This window comes from Rhinoraja longicauda, chromosome 7 (assembly GCF_053455715.1).
Source record: "Rhinoraja longicauda isolate Sanriku21f chromosome 7, sRhiLon1.1, whole genome shotgun sequence".
In the NCBI taxonomy this organism is placed as follows: Eukaryota; Metazoa; Chordata; class Chondrichthyes; order Rajiformes; family Arhynchobatidae; genus Rhinoraja; species Rhinoraja longicauda.
The window spans coordinates 12143781-12160452 of NC_135959.1; the positions used below are offsets into that span (position 1 = coordinate 12143781).

At 44.5% G+C, this 16672-nt stretch overlaps 1 protein-coding gene across 4 annotated transcripts in view; it reads left to right on the plus strand.

The window, feature by feature from the left end:
• gabrb3 (gamma-aminobutyric acid type A receptor subunit beta3) overlaps positions 1 to 16672 on the plus strand; it is a 649138-nt gene that overhangs the window by 180209 nt on the left and 452257 nt on the right. The window lies entirely within an intron of this gene.

A 16672-nucleotide genomic window follows, 5' to 3' on the forward strand; every position in this document is an offset into this window, starting at 1 on the left:
TCAGCCATGAGTAAATGCTGTACACGATGGCCTGAATGGCTTAATTCTGTTCCTAGAACATTTGAACTCATGATCTGAACAACTTGCACAGAAGTGGCGGAGGGTTTGGCATTCACAAGGGAACAGTAGATTACTTTCTAAATGGGGAGAGAATCCAGAAATCGGAGGCGCAAAGGGACTTGGGAGTGCTGGTGCAGCATTCCCAAAAAGTTAATTTGCAAGTCGAATTGGTAGTAAAGAAAGCAAACGCTTGTATACAAAACTGGGATGTAATGCTGAGGCTCTGTAAGGAACTGGTCAGCCCACATTTGGAATATTGTGAGCAATTTTGGGCACCATATCTGAGGAAGGGTGTGCTGGCTCTGGAGAGGGTCCAGAAGAGGTTTGCAACAATGATCCCAGGAATGAATAGTTTAACCTATGATGAGCGTTTGACGGCACTGGGCCTGTACTCGCTGGAGTTTAGAAGAATGGGGGACCTCATTGAAAAGTACAGAATAGTGAAAGGTTTGGATAGAGTGGATGTGGAGCGGATGTTTCCACTAGTGGGAGAGTCTAGGACTAGTGGTCATAGCCTCAGAATTAAAGGACGTTCTTTTAGGAAGGAGATGAGGAGGAATTTATTTCGTCAGAGGATGGTGAATCTGTGGAACTCTTTGCCACAGAAGGCTGTGCAGGCAAAGTCAGTGGATATATTTATGGCAGAGCTATAGATTCCTTATTAGTACGGGCGTCAGAGGTTATGGGGAGAAGGCAAGAGAATGGGGTTCGGTGGGAGAGACAGTTCAGCCATGATTGAATAGCAGAGTAGACTTGATGGGCCGAATGGCCCAATTCTGCTCCAATCACATGATTTTATGACCTTTTGAACAGAATCCTCCAGGTTGTGAACATTGATTTCTCTAATTTCAAATGACCCCTGCATTCCCTCCCCCCCCCCCCCCCCCAACCTCCTCCTAGTCATCCTATTGATTCTACCTTTCATTGTAACCTCTTCCCCTGCCAATAATGGGCCATTGTGGGCTCCATGGTCATCTGTTGCCAGCCCTGAATGGTTCTGGCCTTCTCCTACCTCCGGTTCTCTCCCCTCTACTTTCAGCATACAGAAGGGTTCTGACCCGAAATACCACCCAACCTTTTTCTCCAGAGGTGCTGCCTGACCCCCTGAGTTACTCTAGCACTTTGTGTCTACTCTCTGAGTAAAAAGGTTTTTTCCTCATCTCTGCTCTAAATGGCCTACCTCTTATTCTTAAACTACGAAGAAACCCAAGTTTAGAATTTGGGGCTGCACATGTAGACAAAACTGTAGGATGTTGGGAGAGGAATGAACTAGATAAGATTAGAAGCAGGCTGCTGGAAACCTGATTCATTCAGATACTATACTTGAGTATTAAGGGACGGACTTGTAAGCATTAGGGCTGGATTCTACAGCGTGCAATGGGCAAATTGACAATTAGCATCAGAGCTGGCGTCTTTAGTCTATAACATTGTACACTGGGGAAGTAGTCTGCCGGCCAATAATTGAATCTTTAGTATTTTTCCACCTAAGACTAGATTCAGAATAGTGAAATGTAACTATCTGGAATTGGCTTCAGTGAAAGTATGTGGCCTGACTATTCAGGTTTGCACAATTCTGAGAAATGTCAAACTGGATGCTGCATGACTGCATTTTCTATCGTCATATTCATTAGTTCATAAGTTCTAGGAGCAGAATTAGGCCATTTGGCCCATCAATTCTAATCCACCATTCAATCATGCCTGCTCTATCTTTCCCTCTCAACCTCATTCTCCTGCCTTCTCCCCATATCCCCTGACACTATTCCTAACCAAGAATCTATTAATCTCCGCCTTAACAATATCCATTGACTTGGTCTCCTCAGCCTTCTGTGGCAATGAATTCCACAGATTCACCACCCTCTATCTAAAGAACTTCCTCCGCATCTCTTTTCTAAAGGTCCGTCCTTTCATTCCGAGGTTATGGCCTCTGGTCCAAGACTCTCCCACTAGTGGAAACATCCTCTCCACGTCCACTCTAACCAAGCTTTTCACTCTTTGGTAAGTGTCAATGAGGTTCCCCCTCATCCTTCTAAACTCCATAGAGTAAAGACCCTGTGCCGGCAAACACTCATCATATGTTACCCCAATCATTCCAGGAATCATTCTCGTAAACCTTCTCTGGGCCCTCTCCAACGCCAGCACATCCTTCCTCAGATATGGGGCCCCAAACTGTTCACAGTCCTCCAAATGCGGTTTGGCAGTGCCTTATAATGCCTCATCACTGCATCCATGTTTTTATTTTTATATTGCTACTCTTTTATTATCATCATTGGCAACCACTTGAAATCGAGTACGTTTGGCCTCTTAGTGGATTCTTTTGGTGGTCTTTGAAATGGTGGAAGAGACTGCTCCTGGAGCCACAGACTTTGTGGTACGACCCTCCAGGTGTATGGCTATGCGTGGCATCTTTTAACATGGGGAGACTGGTACAGGAACAGTCCTCACAGATCATTGACAGAGACAGGCCGGGGTTCAACGGCATGGACTCCATGATGGTTGGGGATCTCTCCCTGCTCCCTGCTGCAACCTTCATCCATCTTCTCAGTCGTTGTGGTGCTCCACCTACTGGCCAGTCACCAATCTCCATCGGCTGCACCATTGAAATCTACTTCTTGGTCCATGCTTTATGAGGGACCTCCCCCTCGGCCTGCTCACTGTAGGTGATCTTCCCAAGAGCAGAGCTCCACTTGGTTTAGTTCTCAGGATCTGAGGGACTTGCAAGCTTGTCTACCACGACAAGGTGGTGAGTTTTGGAGATACTTATTTTCTGTAGGTGGCACAGTGGCACAGCGGTAGAGTTACTTCTCCATAGCGCCAGAGACCCTGGTTCAACCCTGACTCTGGGTGCTGTCCGTGTGGAGTTTGCATGTTGTGACCACATGGGTTTTTCTCCAAGGGCTCCATTTTCCTCCCACATTCCACAGATGTGCAGGTTTGTAGGTTAATTGGCTTCTGTAAATTATCCCGAGGGTGCAGGATAGAACGAGTGTACGGGTGTTTGATGGCCAGAGCAGACTTGGTGGGCTGAAGGGCCTGTTTCCATGCTGTATCTCTAAACTAAACTAATCTCTGTTCAGTGAAAGGAGTCAAATCAAACTGTGGGAATCTGCTAATGGACAACAAGGAAATCACCAGAGAGGTCCATACACACTTTGTAGTGAAAATAAATTCCAATAACAGTGAATATCTTTAAAGAAGGAGATTTAATTGATTGATAGAAAGATACAGCATGGAAACAAGCTCTTCGGCCCACCAAGTCCGAATCACCTGTTCAAATTAGTTCTATATTATCTCACTTTTGCATCCACTCCTTACACAGCAGGGAAAATTTACAAAAAATTAATTCACTTACAGACCTGCACGTCTTTGTGATGTGGGAGGAAATCAGAGCACCTGGAGGAAACCCAAGAGGTCACAGGGAGAATGTGCATACTCCACACAGACAGCACCCCAAGGTCAGGTTCAAGCCCCTTGCTCTGGGGGAAAAGTGGATTCTGTGTGCATTGAGATTGTTTCACCTAAAGGAGACCGATGAAGTCAAAACACCGGGGAGATAAGCAATTCAGGTTGCAATAGTCAAAAAGCAAAACGTATCGATGCTGGAATTCTGAAATTTTAAAATTAACATCTGTGGCGAAGATAACAAAATTCAGATAAAGGACTTTGTAACACATCAGACACAAGAAACTGCAGATGCTGGTTTACAAAAAAATACACAAAGTGCTGGAGTAACTCAGAGGGTCAGGCAGCATCTCTGGAGAACACGGATGGGTGATGTTTTGGGTCGGGATGCTTCCTCAGACTGAATGTCAGGAGTCTGAAGACCCAGTGAGTTACTCCAGAACTTTGTGTCTTTTTTATTCTAACCCAAAATTCCAATGTGCAGGAAGGAACTGAAGACGCTGGTTTAGATACAAAAGGCAGAGTAACTCACCGGGACAGGCAGCATCTCAGGAGAGAAGGAATGGGTGACGTTTCGGGTCGAGACTGTCTGAAGAAGGGTCTCGACCTAAAATAATAATTCTGTTCCCTTCTATATAAAGACTGCCTGACCTGAAGAGTATTTTCAAGCATTTTCTGCTTTATTACAGATCAAAATAGATCTTGTTACAGGTTGAAAATCTGAAGAAATTTTAATAAATTGAATTGATTATTTTAGATCGGGCACATAAAAATGATCATATATAAATATAAAATAGATCTTGATGGTGCAATTTCCTCTGTGTTCTCCTTTTGCATAACAAAGATATCAGTTCATCCATCTTTTGCAGCAAAGCCCATTGTATGTTATTTACAGCTAGACCAAAGTTATTTCCTAACCAATTCATTTTGCTCATACCTTATATTTAACATGGCTACAGTTGATGGTTGATTTTATGATTATTTTATGGACAGATCAAAAGCCTTCAGATTCAGTTTAGTTTATTGTCACGTGTACCGAGGGACAGCGAAAAGCTTCTGTTGTGTGCTAACCAGTCAGCAGAAAGACTAAACATGATTACAATCGAGCCAATTCCAGTGTGTAGAAACATGATAAGGGAGTAATGTTTAGTGCAAGGTAAAGCCAGCAAAGTCTGATCAACGATAGTCCGAGGGTCACCAATGAGGTAGATAGCAGATCAGCACTGCTCTCTGGTTGTGGCAGGATAATTCAGTTGCCTGATCACAGCTGGGAAGAAACTGTCCCCGAATCTGGAGGTGTGCGTTTTCACACTTCTATACCTTTTGCCCGATGGGAGAGGGGAGAAGAGGGAGTGGCCGGGGTGCTACACATCCTTGATTATGCTGCTGGCCTTCCAAGGCAGCGTGAGGTATAAATGGAGTAAATTAGTTACTGCAGCGTATTCCTTTTCTCCAGAGATGCTGCCTGACCCGCTGAGTTACTCCAGTATGTTGTGCCTATTTTCAGTGTAAACTAGCATCTACAGTTCCTTGTTACACAGCCTTGAAGCTCTGCTCACTTCACTCCTCGAATAATAATAGGCAGAAGGAGGCCATTCAGCCCATCATGTTCATGCCAACTCCCTGTAGAGCAGATCTGTTTTCCCCATTCTCGACATGCAAGTTCATTTATTTTATGTACCTGGTTAATTCCCTTATGAAATCATTGATTGTTTCATTTTTACAGGCAAATGATTACCTCTCGCTGTGTAAAAAGGCATTTTCTCGCATCCCCATTTATATCTTATACCAAAAGCATTCATCTTTACCCATAGTCTGTTGTTGGACAAGATAAAAGGAACAGCCTTTTTTTTTTGTCCTCCTTTTCTACACCTGTCATAAAGTTGCAAATGATTGCCTCAAATTCCTTTGCTCCAAGGACGACAATCTCAGTTTCTCCGAGCTCACCATACATTATTCAGTGCTGGTGAACTTCTTCGTGGCTGCATTAACAATCCTCTTCAGTTATCTTCCAACTTGTCACCTGCCTTCTGTCGATCCACTGCCTTCAAACCGCACATCCGCGCTGCTTGCAAGCAGCAATCCAGTCATAGTGAAGAATGTATCCAATGCTCAATGCTAATGGTCCCCCTGAAAGCTAAGTTTCTAAGAAAGCCAGGATCCCTCTTGCAACCAGGAGATTGTTCACACAGGCGATATAAATAGGAAGGAACTGCAGATGCTGGTATAAACTGGAGATTGACACAAAGAGCTGGAGTAACTTAGCAGGAGGTGCTCAGGCAGCATCTCTGGCGAAAAGGAATAGGTGACGTTTTGGGTTGAGACCCATCTTCAGACTGAGAGGCAGAGGAAAGGGAAAGAAGAGATATAGACATTACATAGAACAAATGAATGAAAGACATGCAAAAACAACAATGATCAAGGAACAGTGGAGCCCACAATGGTCCATTGGTGGCTGTGGGGTAGGTGATAACGATTTTCACTGTCTATATTTCTCGTTTCCCTTTCCCCTGCCTCTCAGTCTGAAGAAGGGTCTCAACCCGAAGCGTCACCTATTCCTTTTCTCCAGATTTTTAGATTTTTAGATTTAGAGATACAACGCAAAAACAGGCCCTTCGGCCCAACGGGTCCGCGCCGCCCAGCGATCCCTGCACATTAACACTATCCTACACACACTAGGGACAATTTTTCCATTTGCCCAGCCAATTAACCTACAAACCTGTACGTCTTTGGAGTGTGGGAGGAAACCGAAGATCTTGGAGAAAACCCACGCAGGTCACGGGGAGAGCGTACAAACTCCGTAAAGTACAGCACCCGAAGTCAGGATCGAACCCGGGTCTTCGGCGCTGCATTCGCTGTAAGGCAGCAACTCTACCGCTGTGCCACCGTGCCGTGGAGATGCTGCCTGACCCATAAGTTACTTCAGCTTTTTGTATCTATCTTCGACGATATAAATAAGTGTTCTTAGCATGTGAAGCATGACATATGAGTCAAATGTTTTCCCAAAATACACGCTCACTCATAACTTACAATATTGCTTAGTCGACAAAGAATGGAACAAGGGGGGTCGATGCTGATTTTGTTCCTGCCTTGAGACAATGAGCTGTATGTCACAATGCCGCGGCAGTTAAGATTAATGAAGATAACCAGGGATGAAACACTGTAATTTACGAGTGCCTTAAATGCAACAGTGTCTTATACGCAAAATCAAGTCACACCCAGTGGTGCAGCTGGTAGAGCTGCTGCTTCACAATGCCGGAGACCTGAGAACTATATTTAACCACAGGAGCTGCGTGTGTGGAGTTTACATGTGCTCTCTGTGAGTGGGTTCATCCAGGTACTCCGGTTTCCTCCCACATCCCAAAGACTTGCCGGTTTGTAGGTTAATTGAACTCTCTAAATTGTGTGTAGGAAGTGGATGATGAAGGGGCATAACCGTAGAACTAGTGTGAATGAGTGAATCATTTGGTGTGAAACCTGACCTCGGGCGCTGTCTGTGTGGAGTTTGCATGCCATGTGGGTTTCCTCTGGGTGCTCCAGTTTCCACCCACATCTGAGTATTAAAGTTGGGAGGTTATGTTACAGTTGTACAAGACATTAGTGAGGCCACATTTGGAGTGCCCTATTCAGTTTTGGTCACCTTGCGATAGGAAAGATGTTGTTCAGCTGGAAATGGTGCAGGGAAGATTTACAAGGAAGTTGCCAGGACTCGAGAGTCTGAGCTTTAGGGAGAGGTTGAGCAGGCTAGGACTTTATTGCTTAGAGCGCAGGAGGATGAGAGGGTGATCTTATAGAGGTGTATAAGATCATGAGAGAAATAGATCGGCTAGATACACAGAGTCTCTTGCCCAGTGTAGGGGAATCTAGAACCAGACGACATAGGGTTAAGGTGAGGGGGAAAGATTTAATAGGAATCTGAGAGGGAACTTTTTTACACAAAGAGTGGTGTGCATATGGAACATGCTGCCAGAGGAGGTAGTTGAGGCAGGTACTATCACAACATTTAAAAATCATTTGAACAGGTACATGGATAGGATAGGTTTAGAGTGGTATGGGCCAAACGCAGGGATGTGTGACTAGTGTAGATGGGGCATGCTGGTCAGCGTGGGCAAGTTGGGCTGAGGGGCCTGTTTCCATGCTGTACGACTCTATGACTCTCTATCCTAAAGAAGGGCCTGTTTCCATGCTCTCTTTTATTCAATCAAAAGAACCCCAATCTACCAGCTATTTCTCTTTGTGCTTGAAATACAATGAAAAATCAGAAAGAGAAGAAGAAGGAATTCTCAGCAGTTCAATGGTGAGAACAAAAAATAGTAAAACTCCCATGATCCATTATTCGACTATTGAGAAATCCCAGTGGTGCAGCATTTGGCTGACCGAGTAATCTTTGCTGTATCTCCATCCCACTCTCTGGAACCCCTGCCCGCACACTCACCAAAGCCTCGGTTTTCATCCTCCATTTCCACTTCGAACACAAAATCTTGGAGTAACTCAGCAGGTCTGGCAGCATCTCCGGAGAACATGAGTAGGACTTCAGCTGAAGAAGTGTGAAATGGCACTGAACTGAAACGTCACCTATCCACGTCCTCCACAGACGCTGCCTGGCCCGCTGAGTGACTCCAGCAATTTGGATTCTGCACAGGATTCCAGCATCTGCAGTTTCCAGTGTGTCCATTTTAACTTCCTAGATTCACTGGAAAATGCATTATGTTTTTATTAGTTTAGAGATACAGCACTGAAACAGCCCCATCAGCAAACAGAGTCCATGCCAACCAGCGATCCCCGTACACTCGCTCTATCGTACACGCTAGGGACAATGTGCAATTTTTACCAAAGCAACACACCAGGGACAATTAACGATTAAACCAAGCCAATTAACCTATAAACGTGTACGTCTTTGGAGTGTGGGAGGAAACCGGGGCACCTGGAGAAAACCAATGCGGTCACGGGGAGAACGTACAAACTCCATACAGACAGGTGCCCGTAGTCAGGATCGAACCTGGGTCTATGGCACTGTAAAGTAGCAACTCTACCACTGCACCACTGTGCCGCCCTAACTCTGGGCGTTAGTTTCACCTAAAAAAAAAAGTGAATTACTAGCCCGTTAGAGTATCAATAGAAATAACATCCAACATCTGGAAAATATTCTATTTTGGCAGCAATAAAGCCCTCAGCTTGCCATGTTATTTGAGCTTTACTGCACAAGCTTGCATCTATGGACTGAAACGTCACCCATTCCTTCTCTCCAGAGATGTTGCCTGTCCCGCTGAGTTACTCCAGCATTTTGTGTCTATCATCGCTGATGTGATAAACTTGGTTGACAGGTTGCAGCGAGGTGGGTGCTTGACTCCAGAATATTTTACCCCCTCCCTTCCATTATTAAAACTATCATTTCCTTTTGTTCTGGGTCTTCAAAGAAAATGATTTAATATAATTGAAAGATTGGGCTCATTCTGATCTGATACACCCGTTTGAGTTGATCATAGCACAAAATCACTTAGAAGCTTTGTTCTTTGATCTCAATATTTCATCCCTTTTAACAAATCACTTTGCAAAAGTCCAAGGCCACCTCATTCAATAACATGATTTAAGTCATTGGACACAATAAAAACATAATTATTATTTGATAGGGAGCACTCCTAAATTAAATCCCCAGTTCCTGTCTCGATAATGAAACGCATTTACTTTCTGTGATTTATCTCTGATGGCAGTATTAGTTGTAGCTCAGTTGGTTGCAGTCTTCAGACTGAAGATTGAGCATTCAAGTTTAGTTTTTTGTTTAGGTCAGTTTAGTTTAGTTTAGAGATACAGCACGGAAATAGGCCCGTCAGCCCACCGAGCCTGTGCCTGCCAAGGATCCCTGAGAGTGATCAGCCATGATCGTATTGAATGGCGGTGCTGGCTCGAAGGGCTGAATGGCCTACTCCTGCACCTATTGTCTATTGTCTATTGTCTATTGTCTACACTAGCACTATCCTACACATGAGGGACAATTTACAATTATCACCAAAGCCAATTTACCTACAAACCTGTACGTCTTTGGCATGTGGGAGGAAACCAGAGCACCCGGAGAAAACCCACGCAGGTCACGGGAAGAACGTACAAACTCCGTACAGACAGCACCCATAGTCTGGATCGAACTCGGGTCTCTGGCGCTGTAAGGCAGCAACTCTACCACTGTGCCACCCAGATACAGTCTCAGGCAGAGGAAACCTCAATGTCGAAGGCTCTTTAAACAGTTACTTGTTACCCAAGAGCTATGTTATTCTCTCTGTGACCAGGTGATGGAGTCCTCTTGGGTGCTGCATAGTCAGGATGGAACCCGGGTCTCTGGTGCTGTAAGGCAGCAACACTACTGCTGCACCACCATTGCTGCTCCACTCTTAATACCTGACCCCAAAGGTTTAAGCTGCCGCATCAGCGCAGTACTGAGAGAGTGCTGCACACAGTTGGAGGCCTGCCTTTCAGATGAGGCATCAAACCTCTGTCCTGCCTGCTGTATTGTTTGAGAATAAGGGGTAGGCCATTTAGAACGGAGATGAGGAAGAACTTTTTCAGTCAGAGGGTGGTGAAGGTGTGGAATTCTCTGCCTCAGAAGGCAGTGGAGGCCAGTTCGTTGGATGCTTTCAAGAGAGAGCTGGATAGAGCTCTTAAGGATAGCGGAGTGAGGGGGTATGGGGAGAAGGCAGGAACGGGGTACTGATTGAGAGTGATCAGCCATGATCGCATTGAATGGCGGTGCTGGCTCAAAGGGCTGAATGGCCTACTCCTGCACCTATTGTCTATTGTCTATTGTCTATTGTCTATTGTCTATTGTCTGGATGCTAAATGTCCAAAAGGTTCACTTTCAAAGAATAAAAGAGTTTTCCCTGGTGCACTGCCAATATACATCCTTGTAAACAGCACCAGAGATGGCAGATTATCTTGCCATTATCATATTGCAGTTTGTGAGAATTTGTGAGCCAATTAGCTGCTCGGTTTGCTACATTACAACAAAGAACACACTTCAAAGGCATTGGGATGTCATTAAAAAACACCAAAAAAAAGATCCTAGCCTTTCTTCACTTTTAATGAACAGTTAACTCTCTGCTTTCCTCTCTGGTACGTCTTCAACTCCAAGTGGCCAATGCAAGGGGTGGCACAGTGGTGCAGATTGTCGAGTGGCTGCCTCACAATCCTGGCCTCGAGTGCTGTATGTGTGCAGTTTGGCTTTGAGTTTAGTTTATCGTCACCTGCACCCAAGGTACAGTGAAAAGTTTTTGATGCGAGCTAATCAATCAGCGGAAAGGCAATACATGATTACAATCGAGCCATCCACAGTCTACAGATACTTGATAAAGGGGATAACATGAATAACGTTTAGTGCAAGATAAACTCCAGTAAAGTCTGATCAAAGATAGCCCGAGGGTCTCCAAAGAGGTAGAGTGCAGCCCTGAGTTGCTCAATAGTTGTTGGTAGGGCAGTTCAGTTGCCCGATAACAGCTGGGAAGAAACTGTCCCTGAATATGGACGTGTGCGTTTTCACACTTCTTGCCTGATGGGAGAGGTGAGAAGAGGGATTTGCCAGGGTAAAACTCATCCTTCACAAATTCAGAAGTTATAGAGTAGAATTAGGCCATTCGACCCATCGAATCTACTCTGCCATTCAATCATGGCTGATCGCTGCTTCCTAATTCCATTTTCCTGCCTTCTCCCCATAATCCTTGACACCAGTTCTAATCAAGAATTTGTCTATCTCTGCCTTAAAATATCCACTGACGTGGCCTCCACAGTCCTCTGCAGCAATGAGTTCCACAGATTAACTACCCTCTGACTAAAGAATGGCGGGACTGGCGGGACTGTCATATGTTGAAATGGTGCCTGATCGGCTGAGTAACTCTAGCACTCGATGTTGTTTTATTGGATATAAGGTATGATTTCTGTGGTATTCCCAATCCAATGTTGGCCTTCATACCAAGAGGAGTTGAATATAGCAGCAAAGAGGTCCTTCTGCAGTTGTATAGGGCCCTAAGTGAGACCGCACCTGGAGTACTGTGTGCAGTTTTGGTCTCCAAATTTGAGGAAGGATATTCTTGCTATTGAGGGGGTGCAGCATAGGTTTACTAGGTTAATTCCCGGAAAGGCGGGGCTGTCCTATGTTGAAAGACTGGAGCGACTAGGCTTGTATACACTGGAATTTAGAAGAATGAGAGGGGATCTTATCGAAACATATAAGATTATTAAGGGGTTGGACACGTTAGAGGCAGGAAACCTGTTCCCAATGTTGGGGGAGTCCAGAACCAGGGTCCACAGTTTACGAATAAGGGGTAGGCCATTTAGAACTGAGATAAGGAAAAACATTTTCAGTCAGACAGTTGTAAATCTGTGGGATTCACTGCCTCAGAAGGCAGTGGAGGCCAATTCTCTGAATGCATTCCAGAGAGAGTTAGATAGAGCTCTTAAGGATAGTGGAGTCAGGGGGTATGGGGAGACGGCAGGAACGGGGTACTGATTGAGAATGATCAGCCATGATCACATTGAACGGCGGTGCTGGCTCGAAGGGCCGAATGGCCTCCTCCTGCACCTATTGTCTATTGTCTATTGTCTATTGAAGTTCCTCCTCAACTCCTTTCTAAAAGAGCGACCTTTAATTCTGAGGCTATGACCTCTGGTCCTAGACTCTCCCACCGGTGGAAACATCCTTTCCACATCCACTCTATCTATGCACTTCATTATTCTGTAAGTTTCAATGAGCTACCCCCTTAACTTTCTAAACTCCAGCGAGTAGAGGCCCAGTGCTTTCAAGCGCTCATCATATGCCAACCCGCTCATTCCTGGGATCATTCTTGTAAACCTCCTCTGCACCCTCTCCAGAGCCAGCACATCCTTCCTCAGGTACGTGGCCCATATTTGCTCACTGTCCTTGATTTTGCTGATGGCCATGCCGAGGCAGTGTGAGATGTCAATGGAGTCAATGGAGTTTGCGTGTTCTCCCGATGACCGTGTGGGTTTTCTCTGGGTGCTACGGTTTCCTCCCACATCGTAAAGATGTGCGGGTTGGTAGGTTAATTGGCTGCTGCAATTTCTCCCTTGTGTGTAGCTGACTGGTAGAATCCAGCGGTAATTGATGACAATATGGAGAGAATAAAATTGGATTAGATTACATTACATGGCAAAATTTCCTGCCATTGCTGTTCCACCGTCATTCCTACTAGGATCCTTTTCCAGTCGACCTTGACCAGCTCCTCTCTCATGCCTTCATAGTCCCCTTTGTTCAACTGCAACACTGACACTTCTGATTTAACCTTCTCCCTGTCAAATTGCAGATTATACCTTATCGTACAGTATTATGGTCACTACCTCCAAGCGGTTCCTTTACCTTGAGTTCCCTTCTTAAATTTGGTTCATTAGACAACACTAAATCCAGAATTGCCTTCTCTCTGGTAGGCTCCAGTACAAGCTGCTCTAAGAATCCATCACAAAGGCACTCTACAAACTCCCTTTCTTGGAGTCCAGAACCAACCTGATTTTCCCAGTCTACCTTCATATTGAAATCTCCCATAACCACAGTGGCATTACCTTTGTTACATGCCAATTTTAACTCCAGCTGCAACTTGCGCCCTGTATCCAGGCTACTGTTTGGCCTGTAGATAACTCCCATTAGTGACTTCCTACCTATACAATTTCTCAATTCTATCCACAGCGACTCCTCATCATCAGTCCCTATGTCACCCCTCGCAAGGAACTGAATTTCATCCCTCACCAACTGAGTTACCCACCTCCTCTGCCCACCACCGGCCTGTCCTTTCTATAGGATGTATAACCCTGAATATTCAGTTCCCAGTACCGATCCTCCTGCAGCCATGTCTCTGTAATCCCCAAAATGTCATATCTACCAATCTCTAACTGAGCCTCAAGCTCATCCACTTTACTTCTTACACTTCGTGCATTCATATATAATACTTTTAATCCATTACTTACCTAATCTTTCACATCAATTCCTATTTCACTGGACCATAGTTTCCTATCAAGGGACCCATGTTTGTCTTTACTAATCTCTAACTATTCACAAGGCTGGCACTGTGTGTTTATCCCACATTATTTTTTTGTTACTTTTAGTTTATTATAATCGCATTTACCAAATTACAGTAAAAAGCTTTTTGTTGCGTGCTATGCAGTCAACGAAAAAACTATACATGATAGCATTCAAGCTGCCCACAGTGTACAGATGCTTAATAAAGAGCATAAGATTTAGTGTGGACAAGATAAAGTCCAATAAAGTCCGGTTAATGATAGATCGTAGGTCTCTAATATGGTAGATGGGTGGTCAGGACCACTCTCTAGCTGGAGAGAGGACGGTTCAGTTGCCTGATAACAGCTGGGAAGAAGCTGTCCCTGAATCTGGAGGTGTGTGTGTTTTGAAATTTCTGCACCACTTGCTTGATGGGAGAGGGGAGAAGAGGGAGTGACTGCAGTGAGACTCGTCCTTGATTATGCTGGTGGCCTTGCCGAGGTAGCATGAAGTGTGGATGAAATCCATGGGAGGGAGGCTGATTTTCGTGATGGTCTGGGCTGCATCCACAATCCTCTGCAATTTCATGCAGTCTTGGGTGGAGCTGTCCCCAAACCATCGCCAGTTATAAAGATCACATCAGTCTGAAGAAGGGTCTCGACCTGAAACGTCACCCATTCCTTCTCTCCAATAGACAATAGACAATATACAATAGGTGCAGGAGGAGGCCATTCAGCCCTTCGAGCCAGCCCCCGCCATTCAATGTGATCATGGCTGATCATTCTCAATCAGTACCCCGTTCCTGCCTTCTCCCCATACCCCCTGACTCCGCTATCCTTAAGAGCTCTATCTAGCTCTCTCTTGAATGCATTCAGAGAATTGGCCTCCACTGCCTTCTGAGGCAGAGAATTCCACAGATTCACAACTCTCTGACTGAAAAAGTTTTTCCTCATCTCAGTTCTAAAAAAAGTTTTTCCTCATCTCAGTTCTAAAAAAAGATTTTCCTCATCTCAGTTCTAAAAAAAGTTTTTCCTCATCTCAGTTCAAAAAAAAGTTTTTCCTCATCTCAGTTCTAAAGATGCTGCCTGACCTGCTGAGTCACTCCAGCATTTTGTGATACCACCAATTACAAAGAAGTCTTTTTATTGACCTCACTATCTTGAAGTGCTCTTGCAGTTTTTTTACATGCTGGTTATTTTAGAAGGAAGTTTAAAGTCAACAACGTCCAAACAGGACCAATTAAGTACTTTAATTTTTTTTTTCATTAAGGACATCAAATTAGCTTCTACAATTGCTGTATTAGTCATTATCTTTGATACCAGCTTTCGATGGCAGAATTATTTAATCAACCAGCTAAGTTTACATTCTTCCATTGCCATTGTCGGGTTTGAGCACATGTTTCCAGGTCACTTTTATAGGCCTTTGTGTTCTTCTTCTTTCATGTCCTCCACCTGCCTGCACTTGGTCCATATCCCTCCAAACTTGTCCTATCCATGCAGGATGTACAATTGGATGCAGCAAGACTGTATAGCTTTGGTACAGTATGTAAATTGTAGCAAAATTTGACCGTATCTAGAGATGCTCCTTTCATTGCTGAGGATAGAACCTGCCTGCCTTAAGTTGTAGTTTTAGCTGTGCATGATACCTCTCCTGTCAATTATTTCGATAATCATCGAAGAGTTAATGTTGGTCTTCTTGTTATATAAAGTGTTATAAAATTATATAAATTGTTATATAATTATAAAGTGAAGATACACTGAACCATGAGAAAGTTACAATCAAGAGGTTTCAAGAGAGAGTTAGATTTTTCAAGAGAGAGTTAGATTTTCAAGGGAGAGTTAGATTTAGCTCTTAGGGCTAAAGGAATCAAGGGATATGGGGAAAAAGCAGGAAAGGGGTACTGATTTTAGATGATCAGCCATGATCATATTGAATGGCGGTGCTGGCTCGAAGACCGAATGGCCTACTCCTGCACCTATTTTCTATGTTTCTATGAGTTAACAGATTTTAATGCAGGTATTATCGCAACAATTAGCAGGTACTATCACAACTTTTGCAGGTGCGATCGCAACATTTAAGAAGCATTTGGACATGTACATGGATAGGACAGGTTTAGAGGGATATGGGCCAAACACAGGCTGGTGGGACTAGTGTAGATGGGACATGTTGGTCGGTGTGGGCAAAGTTGAGCTGAAGGTCCTGGTTCCACACTGTGTCACTCTATGACTCTAGAATGGAACACAACTCCATTGCTGGTGATGACACTTATCATCTCATGGATATTCATTTTTTTGAGTTGAGTTCTGTTTTGAATTTATCCTATTAAATCCATACCGTATTAAAATCAATCTTTCAATTATTGCCTCTGGATGTAACATTCGCTTTTGTGGAGCTGAAATGCTACTGAATTTGTTGGAGGCTTGGGTGCAATTATTTCTTGGGTGCTACATGTAATCTCGGAGCCCAGTCGCACATTTGTATGTCAAATCATGCAAAGTATCACATTGGTCGGGATGCTTCAGTGTACAGTAAATGCCTGCCAGAAGCATGCTGAACTTCGAACCATAGCTAAAATCAAACCTTTCCTCCAATTCGACCACACAGAAAAAATCATTCACGCTTTCATTTCCTCCCGCCTAGACTACTGCAACTCCCTATACACTGGGATCAGCCAATCTTCCCTGTCCCGCCTGCAGCTGGTCCAAAATGCCGCAGCGAGACTCCTGATGGGTACCCGTAAAAGGGACCACATCACCCCGATTCTGGCCTCTCTCCACTGGCTCCCTGTATGGTACAGAATCAACTTCAAGCTCCTCCTATTCACGTATAAAGCCCTAAATGGACACCCCCCCCCCCCCCCCCCCTACATCAAAAATCTTCTAACCCACCTCTCTAACTCCAGGTCCCTCAGGTCGGCCGACTTGGGGCTACTCACTATCCCGCGGTCTAGGCTTAAGCTCAGGGGTGACCGCGCTTTTGCGGTTGCAGCTCCTAGACTGTGGAACAGCATCCCTCTCCCCATCAGAACTGCCCCCTCCATCGACTCCTTTAAGTCCAGGCTCAAAACCTATTTCTACTCCCTAGCGTTTGAGGCTCATTGAGGAGGCGCTGTGAACTGTTTGCGTGCTACTGTATTTTTCTTTTTTTTTTCCTTAGTACCTAATCAGATGTACGGCACTTTGGTCAACGTGGGTTGTTTTTAAATGTGCTATACAACTAAAA